The sequence below is a fragment of the Giraffa tippelskirchi genome, chromosome 1 (assembly GCF_054371585.1).
Source record: "Giraffa tippelskirchi isolate mGirTip1 chromosome 1, T2T-mGirTip1v1.2.pri, whole genome shotgun sequence".
NCBI lineage: Eukaryota > Metazoa > Chordata > Mammalia > Artiodactyla > Giraffidae > Giraffa > Giraffa tippelskirchi.
This window is the reverse complement of record NC_137275.1, coordinates 205,823,430-205,838,161: the sequence shown is the minus strand read 5'-3', so window position 1 is coordinate 205,838,161 and position 14,732 is coordinate 205,823,430. Positions and strand designations below refer to the sequence as shown.

The window sequence follows — 14,732 nt, the reverse complement described above, 5'->3', positions numbered from 1 at the left end:
CCTCACCCTCCCTAGATCCATCTCTCCACAGTCAACAGCAGCCCTCGCCCTGGGATTGCTCCACACTCCCCAAACTCCAGCTCCCAGCTGCTGCCCCTTCCAGGGCACCCTCATCCCTGTCTGGGGTATGTATGGCTACTGCAAGGACTGTCTGATTCTTATTCCATTTAGGCTGCAAAAGATCAGCTATTTCACACTCAGCCTTAAAATGTTTCTCCTCTGACTCAGACAATTGCCTGGGTGTGGGGATCAGACCTCTGCTTCAGTTCCCCCACCCACCCAGGGCAGGTCCAGTCCTGCTAACACTCCTGTTTTTCCCCCTGGTTCCTTCATCCTACCAAGTTTTGTGTGGTTCTATATATTCTATATATTCACACTCTCAGCTGGTGTTCTGCAAGCACTTCTGTGTCTGAAGGTGTATTCCTGATGTATCCATGAAGAAAGATGTACTCCACATCCACCTACTCCTCTGCCATCTTGTTCTCCCTTTGAACTTGTTTTTTAATTAAGGTGATTACAGTATAAACAGCAAGCGCAAATTCATTCAAATTAATTCAGTGAAATCATTTTTCCCCTCAACATATTCTCTGATGTTGTGGTCTTCTTTGAGAAGACATGCTACTTCTTTTAGGCTTCTCTCTAACCTCCCATACCCTCCTCACACCCCTGCTCTGAACCCCACCCCCAACCTATTCTCTCCAAAGAGGGGAACCTCTAAGTCATTTTCCTGGACACAGATCAGGTCACATCTGCTAGAGGGCGGAGCCACCATGAATAAAAGGGTCAGCACGAACGCACTTTGTCTCCCCTTTCTCCTGTTTATTCGTTGCTGAAGTGATGAGCTGACCATGTCCTGGCCATGTACTCTCTTAGGAAGAAAAATGATTCTCAGGAAATCGTAAGTGGAGCCGGAGTCAGTGGGCAAGGGGCAGATAGAGGTTGTAGAAAATCACATCTTGTTTCTCATGTTCTCTATTCCACCCTTTTTTTCCCAAGCATCTTATTTTTTTTTTAATTTTCTACCCGATAACTATATCATTCCAATTCTTGAAGTTCTAATTCTGCTAGTTATTCTTTCTGGCGACTCTAACTCCAGGAGAATTGTTTCCATGTGTGGTTTGTACTTTTACATTACAAGCTCACATTTAGTGGAGTCTCTAATTTCCAAGCTAACTAAATAACAAGAGCATTCTCGTGATTTACTCATTTAACAAACACAAATATGCTAGGTGGTCCTCTCACAGTCTCCACCCAGAAGGATCTTTAGAGTCACATTCCCCAGTGCTGGTTAGACAACAGTCGACATCCTAGTCAGAATGATAATAACTAACACTGAACAATCACTAGGTACCAAACGTTTGACACACATTACTTCACTTAATCTTCAACATCCCCCAAAGGGAGGGACTATTATTATCCCCATCTTATAGATGAGAAATTTTGATGCTTGTACAGAGAATGGTAATTTTCTCATGGTCACTCTGCTAGTAAACTGTAGAACCAGAATTTAAAATCATGTCATCCTGACTCCAGCACCCAAACTTTTATCCAGTAGTATAAATAAACTTCAATGCACTCTGGCTCAGACATGAAGCAAAATAACAACACAAAGCCAACAAGGAGAGAGACTTGATTGAGATCTTGAATTTCCTCATTTACTTAGACATAAAATACAGGCTGAGAGTTAGATAGGAGCTTCCCTGGTGGCTCAGACAGTAAAAAATCTTCCTGCAATGCAGGAGGCTCAGGTTTGATCCCTGGGTCTGGAAGATCCCCTGGAGAAGGAAATGCCAACCCACTCCAGTATTCTTGCCTGGGCAATCCCATGGACAGAGGAGCCTGATAGGCTACAGTCTATGGGTTTGCAAGAATCGGACACGATTTAGCAACTAAACCACCACCATCATCTAGTACACAATCTTCATGAGAATGTTGAAATTAGGACTTTAACAGTATGGTATTTGAAAATGCCACTGCATAAATCTAGAGGACAGAGCTCTGTAAAATTTGTATTTTTCTGGATGTTATACATAAGACGAGTTCAGAAGAAGATCTGTCAGGCTGAAAGCATAAGAAGCTAAGAGTAGTTTGGGGAATGAATGGTACTTTTAAGTCGTTAAGTAGATAGACGATCAGTGCCAACAAACATCAAGGATGCTTGTGCCCACTTACTAGCAGATGAAACCTCCTCTAAAGAAAAGATATTTTCAAAAACTCAGATTAAATGGGATAAAGTTCTTTCATCTGAACTAAATATGTTACTTGGCTTTGAAAATCTCATTTTAACTGTTTATACTACTGTTTGCCTTCGAACTTCGAACTGTGGTGTTGGAGAAGACTCCTAAGAGTCCCTTGGACTTCAAGGAGATCAAACCAGTCAATCCTGAAGGAAACCAACCCTGAATATTCATTGGAAGGACTGATGCTCAAGCTGAAGCTCCAATACTTTGGCCACATGATGCAAAGAGCTGACTCATTAGAAAAGACCCTGAGGCTGGGAAAGACTGAAGGCAGAAGAAGGGAACAACAGAGGATGAGATGGTTGGATGGCATCACTGATTCAATGCACATGACTTTGAGCAAGCTCTGGGAGATGGTGAAGGACAGGGAAGCCTGCTGCAGTCCATGAGGTCGCAAAGAGTTGGACATGACTGAGCAATTGAACAACATTACTGTTTACCACCTATAAAAATACTACCTAGAACAAGAGGAAAAACTTGTATACATTCTTTCATAATAACCTGTGCTCTTGAGTATTATTGAAATAGGCATTAGATAATTATTAAACTGTCTGATTATTGCCTGAGGCTGATTAACTTCAGGAGAATAGCAGACAAGGCACAAATGAACCCATGGCCAGGAGTCAGTCCTCAAGAAGGCTGTTTAGGGATCCTGGGTTTCATGACGTTCACCTTGCCCCCTCGCCCCAGCTGGTGGCAAGGGGGACAAAGCAAGATAGAGAAAATAGCCCTACTGATAGCAGAAATAATGCCTTTACACATGAAGAAAACCCTATTATTAGGTCACGGCTGACATTTAACAGGTAATTCCCTGAAATGACTTACCATTTCATACCCTGTAATTTGATGTGATTCTCCTCTTAATAGCACTCTGAACAGATGCACATTCCCCATTTACATTCAAAATCACAGTACATTCCCTTTCCACCAGTATGGCTCTTCCGAAGGATAAGTCATAACGACAATGCAGGCAGTCAAGGGGAGCATACCAGGGAACCACAAGGACCCCTGGCCTCAGCAGCCCATCCCATTGTCACTCTGCCCTCTCAACCTCCACGAGCCCATTTCACCTCCACGTCAGGGCTCCGTCTGCTCTCCTTCCATTCTAGAACTGCGATCACCTGTAAGTTCCTCAGGGAAACTCTCCCGGGTGTTGCCGCACAGGATGCTTTTTCCTAGGTCCTTCACCTTCCTTCAGCTGTGATCGCAGAAAGGAAGCCCCAGACGTGTTTGTGAGGGCCTTCTCTTCATCACTCTGGGGAAACAAGCAGGAGTTAGCCACAGAAACAGACAAGTTACAAACTGATAAGCCTCCTGAGGTCCCCTAGTAAGTGTCCTCTGGGTGGAGCCATGCTGGGAACAGAGAAGACAACGTGTATTTCCAGAAAGAAGAAACACACTACCATTTAGTAGTTTATGGTATATCTTTACAAAGTTAAGACCCTAGCTGCCTTTAAAAAAAGAGGATGTGAAGGTATGGGGAGGAAACTCATTGTATATTTATATAAAGTGATCCTCAAAATATATTAAGTGAAAGCTAGAAGCAGAACAGGCGTGTTTGATACACAAAAGGGAGAAATGTCTAGTTAAATGTATTTTCTTGTAAATTTCTAAAATACTGTAGACCAGACAACAGAGACTGCCTTTCTGGAAGGGAACTAGGGGGCTAGAGTACCCTTGGCAAGACTTCTCTTTTTAGTCCCTTTTTATATCTTTTGAAGTTCTATTCTTTCCTCTCTCAGGAAAGAACTTACAAGAGATGTTCTCACCACTCAATAGATAGACACCTGACAGATGGACAGATTGTGACGGTGAGAATCTGAAGAAATCATCCAGTTCTCTGGCAGGAGGAAGGTGACCCTTCTGCTTTCCCTCTCTGTCACTCCTGTCTTGACCTATCCATCCATTAAAGGATTATTGTGACGTTCAAGTGCACTATTGAACTGTGAGAGAAATACAATCAACTCTGAATAGCTCATTCCCTTCTCTTACCCATTCCTTTACACAGAGCCTTCCTCTTATTCAAGAAGGTTCTTAAGGGATGGTTAAGACTCCAGTGATTTTTTAAATTGATTTTTATTAGAGTATAATTGCTTTTCAATGTTGCATTAGATTTGCTGTAAAGTGAATTAGCTATATGTATACACAGAGCCCTTCTTTTTTGGATTTCCTCCCCATTTAGGTCCCACAGAGCATTGAGTAGAGTTTCCTGTGCTATACCATAGGTTCTCACAAGATATCTATTTTATACATAGTAGTGTATATACGTCAATCCCAATCTTCCAATTCATCTCATTTCCCCCTTGTCTCCACACGTTTGTATGGACAAATGTGGAACAAATATACCCACACATATGTTCTCTGTGTCTGTGGATAAAGAAGATGTGATACGTATATATATGATGGACTATTACTCAGCCATAAACAGGAACAAAATTATGCCATTTGCAGAAACATGCTTGGACCTAGAGACTATCATACTGAGTGCAGTAAGTCAGAAAGAGAAAAACAAATATATATCACTTAAATGTGGAATCTAGAAAAATGATACAGATGAACTTATTTGAAAAGCAGAAATAGAGACACAGACCTATTGATTGTTAAACTGAGCTTTAAAACAGTTGTAAAAGACTTTGTGGAAGCATACCCTTTCTTCCCCTGGCTTTTTACCTTTATATGAGTACCACCAGCAATACTTCACCACGTAAAGTTTAAACTTTCTCTAAGGATTCAGTTGAAGGCCTTGCAAGTCTTCTTTTAAAAGATAAAAGACAACAACCTCTGCACATAATGTCCCCTTTCCATCCAGTATTTTTTAAATAAAATAAGCATCCTCTAGCAAGAACAATGTGATTGAAAGGAAAATCAATTGATCCTCAAATTCTGTTGCAGCTTTGAAAACATTCTTCCTGAGTAACCAAATAGCAATCTGCATTGTGAGTCCTAATGTGAAAAAAATTAGAACACAGCTCAGCCATAAAAAATGTAGCAAGAGCCTATCATGTCTTGTATTTCTGCCAAGGTGGAACTGAGAAAGAATAACAGACCCAATAAAGGTACCACATTAAATTTTGGTCATATGGTGGCTCACGCTAGTTTACAACTATTTGCTCCCAACCTTGCAAGGCAATTACACATCTTTGTTGTTTGCCACAACACCTTCAGGAGAAGCATATCTTGCTGCCTATCATCAGACTTGGCCATGGACTTGACTGGCCAATGAATATCAGCAGAAATTCAGTGTGCTTGCTCCAACCAAGAGCTTCTTGAAGAAGGCTGTTCTTTCTTTTCCATCTCTAACTGAAGAACACCCTGTCCTAGATGGGATGCTCTACTAGCCTGGATTCCAAAATAAAGACTCATGGAAAAGAGCTATCCGGAACAGAGCCCCTGCCACAGCTGCAGCACCCTACAGCAAGAGGGGGAAACCCACAGCTCATCCACAGAGGACATGCAATGAGACAAAGCAAAAGAATCTTTGTTATTTGCACTGAGACTTAAGGGTTGTTTCTTACCACAAGTTAGATGAATCAATGCAACAAACAAATCATAATGATTCCAAGAATGGGAACTAGGGAAAAAGGAAAAGAAACTAACATCATTAGAACATATGCTCCAGACCAACTACTGTTCTAGAAGTTTTCATGATACTATGCACCAACCTGATGTCTGAAACAACCGTTTGAGTCTCATCTACAAAATGAGACTAAGGTTCTATGACCTCTAAGTAAGTTTCCAAAGCTGGCATTCTATATGAGTTCTTCACTGGAGGCTTCCCTAAAAATAAGATTCATTATATAATTTATAGTCACCACGTTTGCAAGAGAATGGATATCTGGCCTAGATAATGCCACGTTTTTTAATAATATGACTGGTACTTTAAATGAACCAAGAATTATTTCTGGAGAAGACTGCCTTTCAGTTCGCTAATATTTAAAACATTTTATTTCAGAGAAGAAGCCTACTTTCATTTCCTATTTTTACCTACTTAACATTAACTACCAAAAATCTTGGAATTCTTCCATTTTTAAGAGAAATCTTTAATTAAAAATTTAGCTTCCTCTTACACTGCCATGAATTTCACTTAAGATACCTATAAATGTACCAATATTAATGTGAATCAAAAAATAATTTGGCTTTTAAAAAGTTATATGTGATGATAGAGATATCATCAAAAGATTTCAAGTCATCACAGTCTGTTAAAGATCAATGCCATCACCATTAACGACACATAAGCATTGTTCTGGGAAGGGAAATACATCTGGAGTCTGATAAACGGATTTTAAATAAAAAAGAGTGGAAACTAATCTATCCAGGTTGAAAGAAAGATTTTAAAGTCAGGCAAAGTCAAATGAATATTCTGAAGCAAAATTCTCCTGTGCTTCCTCTGATTTGAAAAGAAAAATATCTGTAGAAAGGTAACATTATACATCCTTTGGTGATGCTAATCTTTACCATTTTGTTTGACATCTTGACTATATACCTAATGGACAGAACAGTAAATCTATAAATTGCAATTCTTTATAATTCCAGGGAAAGAATGATAACATGTTAGAGCAGAATTAGAAATGTGGTATTAGAAAAATTATACAGAGGTTATTTTTAATAAAGTATTTCATTAAAAGTCAATGCTATGGACAATTACTTAACATGCACATTTTCTCTGCATATAAAATAAAGACACAGAGTGGAAAATAAAAAGAGTAAGTTTAATGAGGGAATTATATGTGATATTTTGGTTTATATATATTTTATTGTTGCTAAAATAATATTTTTAAACAATTACAAATAAATGCTGCTACTAGTATTTATTACATATACTAATTTTAATGTCCCATGGAGAATTTCAGCAAAGAAGTGGAAATAAGAAAATAAATTAAAATGAAAGTCTAGGACTGAAAAACAAAACAATGTAAATTGACAAGAGATGAACTTAACAGGAGATTACATAAAACTGAAGAGACAATTAGCAGGGTAAAACATCAGAAGAAAACATAAGCTGGAGCATGGAGAATCAAAAGGAAAAAATACAGAAATGAACATAAAAGACACAAGGGATATGGTGAAAGTTCCAACAATAAGAGAGGAGAATAAAGCAAAAACAATATTTGACAAAATAGTTCTGCCAAAAATTTTCCCCCAAAAGGCCAAAACACCAAGAAATACTACAAACTCCAAGAAAAATAATTATAAATAAAACCACCCCTAAACGCATTATGATCAAACTGCTAAAAAACAAAGACCAAGCTGCTGAAAAACAAAAACAAAAAGAAGACCTTTAAAGAGATATATTACCTTTGAAAGGATAACACAAACCATTGGCTGATTTCTCAAGAGAAAAAAAAAAAGCAAGGAGAGAATGGAATGATACCTTAAAATACTAAAAGAAAATACCTTCCAACACGCAATTCTATGTACACCAAAAATATCCTTCAAAGTTTAAGGCAAAATACACTTAACACAAAAACTGAGAAGATTTTGATCAGCACAAATACCCTCATGGAAAGACAATTCAAGTGAAAGGAAAAAAATCCCAGAAAGAAGCACCAAGATATAGAATAGAATGCAGAACAATGAAAAGGGTAAATATGTCAGTTATTCTAAGTAAAATCAGCTACAAAATAATTAATGTCATATGGAATCTAAAATAACACAAAAACCAAAAAAATAAGAAGGTAATTGCTAAACTGACACATGTGTACTTTGGAATATTATGTAGTATTTTATAAGGTTGAAACATATAAATCTATTTTTTAATAAAAGATGCATGTGAGAAATGATGTATACTGAATAACAGTTTAGATAATTAAATACAAAAAAAGAAGTCAAGAAAGGAGGAAAAAAGAACATCAGCTAGTAGGACAAATAAGCATTAAGATTTTAAGTTTAAACCCAAATATATCAATAATACATTGAACATGAATAGATCATAAGAAAAGATTGTCAGACTATCAGATTTAAAAAACGCAACTTAATCCCAAAGAAAATGAGGTTGAAAGTAAAAAGACAGAAAAAACTATATATGCTATGCAAACGCTAACCAATAAATAAGTGGTGTGCCTTGACTACTGTAAGGCAAACCCCCCCCCATTAAGACTAAGAAAAATGGCATAAAACAGGAGTTAAAAAGGACATTAATTACAACATCTACAGACATTAAAACATAAGTGGATATTATCAACTTTATGCCAATAAATTTGAAATGATAAATAATTCCTAGAAAAAAACATAACTTAGCTAAAGCATCAGAAAATCTGCATCGTCCTATCTCCATTAGAGAAACTGAATATAGCCTAATTTTTTTCATATAGCAGTATATTATATAAACAATTCCTTATGCCATTTCCTTATGTCACTTGTTCCATTATAGAGGACATTAATTGTAGCAATTTATTAAGTTTGGGTTTCATTTAAGCTTTATTAATTCTCACCCATGGGACCTTTAATAAATAATTATAACCATAATTTGTAAAAAATACTGACCCCAGCAGTGGGATACTTCATTGACTTAGTACCGTGCTGTGGATCTTGGAAATGTTGATAGGTATATCAATGAGTATGTTTGATGACTGCGTAGCAGCCTATTTTCCCCTCTTATAAACGCTACAAGAAAATCCTTATTTATCTACCTTTATACATATTCCTAATTTCTTCAGGATAAAATCCTGAAAATGAAATTGATGGACAAAAAGAGATTCATGATGCATAAGGCCCATTGTCCAGAAAATCTGAATCAGCTCACGTTTCCAAAAAACAGTGTAAAAATGCTCATTTCCCTACACCCTCATCCACCTGGATATTATCCTTTTATAGTTTTGCCAGTTTGGCAGGACAAAGTGGCAAATCAGTATTATATTTATTTTGTATTTTATTTACTAGTAAATATGCATATCGCACACTTATTAGATCTATTGGCACCTGTAATTGTCCTTTCATAAACTGTCTTTTCCTATTTTTCACCAGAGCAGAAGAAAGGGAGGAAAACCAGCAAATCACAAAGTCCTGGTGGTCCAGGGCACCAAGCAAAAATTATACATGTTCACTGGCAGAAGTTGTACATAGCTGAATGATAATGCCCCATTATCCAATCATATTTTAACATACCAGATGTAATCTGTAATGCTTAGGTCTCAGGAAATTAGACAATTCAGTGCCGGGCTGTGGACAGACACCATCTGCAGTGGGGTCTTTACAATCTCAAGCAAAAAATATGTCACCACGGCAAACTCCCCTGGGGTCTGTTTTACTGAAACTAGAAATTACTTCCATGATTAACAGAGTATGTAGCATTGTTTATATTGAAGCACTGACAGTTTAGAAATTGTTGAAATTTCCAAAAGAGCCATCTGATGAGAGACTTTGAAATTATTCTAATTGAGAGGCAGGCCATGGCTTCTTGTCAAATTAAGCTCCTGTTAGATGCCTAGAGAAATTGGGCATGAGGAAGCCCAGAACAAGGCCTATAGGAATACGTATTTCATGAACGGACACTGAGACACTGACTAAGCCAAGGTGTTTCCTAAAGTTTTAGACTGTACCTTTTCAGGTGAGAGCTGTGTGTAAAATCGATGCAATATATGAGAAACATGACATCTCTAATTTTGCTTAATCATGCTTATCAATGTTTGTCAAAAAAGATCAAATGATACCCCATCCAATGAGATACAGTATAATGGGCGATGAGAGCTCGGAAAAGCAAAGTAACAAAAGACGGGCAAAATGGGCACCCGTAAAAGGGAGGCTGACTAGCCTCTATTTTGGCACATAGGACCCTGTTCCTGTCAAAGCGTAACTATAAGAATGAAAGGCATGGTTTTCTCAAATGCCACAGACATAGAGGATTTCTTGATATCAGCACTTCCCAAACTGACTTCTCATAGAATCTTTACAACCCAAGAGACATGTAACGTGGGGAAACACAATTAGGAATATATTTGTAATTATGCTTATTGATATGCATAAAATATACTGCCAAGTCATGTGACACTATGTGTAAGATAGTAACAATTGTGTTATCACATGTTTTATATATTTATTTACATGTGAAATATAAATATATATAAAATGCATTTATACAGTATATCTTTTGTTATTATATATATATTTGATCTTCATTATTCTAGGATTCCACAATTGCAATTTTGTCTATTTGCCAAAATGTATCTGTAACCCCAAAATCAATCCTCGTAGCACACTTGCAGTCTCAATCACTGACATTTGAAAAGCAGGGAAAATGTTGTGCTGCCCAATGCCTTCTTTTTCAGCTAAAGTGGAACAAGGCAACCTTCTACCTTCTTGTTTCAGCTTTGTAAACAAGTGTCCTTCTCATGGTTTATTTAGTGCCACATTGCTCACATGTGTATGCTTTTAGCTGGTGGTTTTACACAAGCCCCAAGTATAGTGCTGAAGTGCTGTCTAGTGTTCTAGGTGCAAAAAGGCTCCAATGTACCTGAGGGGAAAAATACGTGTGTTACAAAGCTTCATTCAGGCATGAGTTATAATGCTGCCAGCTATGAATTTAGTATTAATAAATCAACAGTGATATTAAATAAAGTATCTTTAAATAGAAACACACATAAAACAAGGTTGTATATAGACCAGTTGACAAAAATGCCGTGACCAAAGGCTTTCAGGAACCCCACCCTATACTTCTTCCCTTAGGAACAATTACGCGGTATTCACTAATTCAGTGTTTGAAGAAATCTTATAGGAGATACAAAAATAAATGATATACATAAATGAGTCAAAGAAACTTGAGGAACTTTAATTTTTTTAAGCTAGAGAAACAAGCCTGAATAAGAATCAGCTCTGGTGACTTTTATTTATTTATTTATTTATTTATTCAATCCATGAATGAATATTTATTCAATCAGCCATTTATTTACTCAGTCAATGAGTGTATACGGAGTTCTTCTATGTGCTGTGTATAAGGTGGTACATAAACAAAGACATCGTGTTGACTTTCTGGAAGTTTGTATTCTAGAAGAGAAGGGCCACCATTCACATCTGTTGTATAACACACAACCTGTCTGGGGAATACAGATGTAACCAACAACCACATTCATGAATTAATGGCCACAAACTTGGATCAATAAGAACATGGTTCTCTTACAGAAAAGACACCCAACTTAGATGAAAGGTGATGGAGACAATATTCCAGTTAGAAAACATGCCTGGGCAAAGGTTGTTAACAGGAAGGATCACGACATTCTGTAGAAACTGAAGCAAAAGGATTTTGTGCCTGAAGCAAAAGAAAGAAAAGAAAAATGGCCCAGATAAAGCTAGAGAGACAGGGCGGTGAACCATCCAAGACCTTAGAAGCCAAGCTAACAAATGTTGGTTCATTTTGAATGCAATGGGAAACCACTGAGAGGTGATTATTTACCTTATAAAGATCACTTTGGCTGCAGTGCAGAGATGGCTGATGAGGGTGGTCAAACTCAATGTGGGAGAACAGTTAAATCACCATAACCTCCCTGAACTGTCTCTTCCAGTATAATAATAGCCTAACAAATATATAACTATCCGTGTTCAGACTGGACATTACACACAGGAAAAAAATGATGAGACAATCAGCATGGCCACAATCAAAAGAGTTTTAAATCTCTTATTCTGAAAACTGTAAACCATGGAAATAGTGTGACTTCTTTGCTTTTCACTATGTCTGAATAGCCTTTGATGCACACTTAATCCTTTTTACTATGACTTCCCTTATTCTTCAGAAGGTATATTTAGATACCATTCAAATGTATGCTGCTGCTGCTGCTAAGTCGCTTCAGTCATGTCCGACTCTGTGCGACCCCATAGACGGCAGCCCACCAGGCTCCCCCGTCCCCGGGATTCTCCTGGCAAGAACACTGGAGTGGATTGCCATTTCCTTCACCAATGCATGAAAGTGAAAAGTGAAAGTGAAGTCGCTCAGTCGTGTCCGACTCTTTGCAACCCCATGGACTGCAGCCTACCAGGCTCCTCCGTCCATGGGATTTTCCAGGCAAGAGTACTGGAGTGGGGTGCCATTGCCTTCTCCAATTCAAATGTATACTTCATTCTATTTGTCATTGTTCCTCCATTTTCACAGTCTGCTTAAGTTGCCTTTTGAATGTATACTGTAAGGATTCTTCGGAGAAGGCAATGGCACCCCACTCCAGTACTCTTGCCTGGAAAATCCCATGGATGGAGGAGCCTGGTAGGCTACAGTCCATGGGGTCGCTACGAGTCGGACACGACTGAGCAACTTCACTTTCACTTTTCCCTTTCATGCACTGGAGAAGGAAATGGCAACCCACTCCAGTATTCTTGCCTGGAGAATCCTAGGGACGGCGGAGCCCGGTGAGCTGCCGTCCATGGGGTCACACAGAGTCGGACACGACTGAAGCGACTTAGCAGCAGCAGCAGTAAGGATTCTTATGAGTACAAAGACTTCCCTCCTCAGTGGATCTCAAAACGATCTCTGTAAAGGATGGAGGTGGCAGAGATCACAAGCTAAAGATAACTCGTAAAATTCACAACTTAAGACGTCCATCTTCTGACTGTGGCTCCCCCCCTCCCTTCTTCTTGTATGCAGACTTTTAATGAAATGGTCAAAGCTGTATTTCACAATAGGAAGTGAGGAAGAAGAGGGGAAGGAGGAGGAGGAGAAGCTGGAACAGAAGGAAGAAGAAGAGAAGGAGTCTCCGACCCGTGTGAGTTTGTCTAGTCCTCATTTGACCAATGATTATAAATAGACATTATAAAGACAAGCAAGGAAATTTGAATAAGGACTGTTATTAGATGATATGGGAACATTTTGTTAGATATGATATGCCATGGTGGTATGTAAATATATATATATATATACACGTAAATATATACTACATAAATATATAATGTATATGTAAATGTATATTTACATACCACAATATCTATATATACACGTGTATATGCAGGTGCATAGGCACTCAGTTGTGTCCGACTCTTTGCAACCTAAAAGTCCTTATCGATTACAGATGTGTACTGAAACAATTATGGGTAAAATATCATCATGTCCTGGTGGTCCAGTGGTTAAAAATCCTCCTGCCAATGCAGAGGACACAGGTTCAATCCCTAGTCCAGGAAGATCCCACACGCCTCGCAACTACTGAGCTGCAACTACTGAAGCCCGTGGGCCTAGAGCCCCTGCTCCACAACAAGAGAAGCCACCACAATGGAAGCCTGTGCACCGCAACAAAGAGCAGTCCCTGCCCTCTGCAACAGAGAAAGCCTAGGTGCGGCAATGAAGACCCAGTGCAGCCATAAATAAATAAATAGATTACTCCAGAAAAGAGATAAAGTCAATGAAATGTGACTAACAAAAGATAAATCAGTACTGAGGCTGGGTGATGGGATGTAGGGATTCATTATACTTTTCCTTAACATTGGCATGTTCTTAAAAATTGAGACAAAGGAGCCATAAGCTAAATTATAGTGGGCTGAGGGGTGACAAGGGAATACCTTGTGTTTTCTCTATTTCAAAGTCTTCAGCACATTTTCATTAAATATTAAGTCTTGTCTTAACTGGGATTCAGGAAATTGAGAGAATAGATTGTGTTCACAGTAAGGAGAGGGTATTACGCAGCCTCACTTCTCAGGAGACACTGGTCCAGAACTATAGTGGGTAACCAGCTATACAGAACACACACAGGATGCTCTAAGGATGCCCAGACTTCCTGCCCACCTCTGATGCAGAGCAGTTATGGAAGCTGATCAAAGATCATCTCCCAAGCAGATAACAAGAGAGAATATTGGAGTGGGTAGCCATTCCCTTCTCCAGAAGATCTTCCCAACCCAGGGATTGAATCCACGTCTCCCGCATTGCAGGCAGATTCCTTACCATCTGAGCCACCAGGGAAGCCTCAACAAGAGGGAAGGACCACAAAAAGGCAAATGAAAGGCATCCAAAATGTTTGTCACATCTCCATTTTACTCTGAACCGGCACTGAGCCGGGTAAATAACGTGTTAGGAGGGCAGAGCTGCTGTGGGAAATAAGCGATTAGGGAACCATTGATTATGCAGGGAGCTGCAAAGTTCCTAGTGTGACAGCCAGTGACCACTGACCAAGGACAGTTATCCTCCTTTTTCATGGTCAATAAGGCATTCTCAAGTTCAAATGCCACCCTAGTCAATTTCATCTTCATAGCACTTTCCCTCTATTCATAACCCAATAGGGAACTGAGCATGGCCACCAAATAAAGATAACATTTTCATTTCTTCTTTAGTGTTATTTCCTCTGAGGATATTTCTAAACTATGCAATTATTAAATATTACTTGTTTAACGTGTGGGGAAGCACACAGGATTTTTTAGGAGGATATACCAATAAATGGAATAAATTATGGGAAATAAATGCAGTACTGTCAAAACACAATAGCCCTATCAGCTACATTCTTTAAATCCTCTCCTTCCTTGATTTCCCATATGGTCACACAGTGGGCCTTGTCATCTCTTGAAACAATGGTCATTAATTTCAACCATAAG

At 38.6% G+C, this 14,732-nt stretch overlaps 1 protein-coding gene across 2 annotated transcripts in view; it reads right to left on the bottom strand.

Annotated features, from left to right (window-relative positions):
* Positions 1–14,732, bottom strand: part of PLPPR1 (phospholipid phosphatase related 1) — a 646,134-nt gene that overhangs the window by 609,875 nt on the left and 21,527 nt on the right. For both annotated transcript variants that reach the window (XR_014077694.1, XM_081573011.1), the window contains exon 2: positions 3,362–3,495. The gene's annotated coding sequence lies outside the window, so the exon portion shown is untranslated. The remainder of the gene's footprint in view (positions 1–3,361; positions 3,496–14,732) is intronic.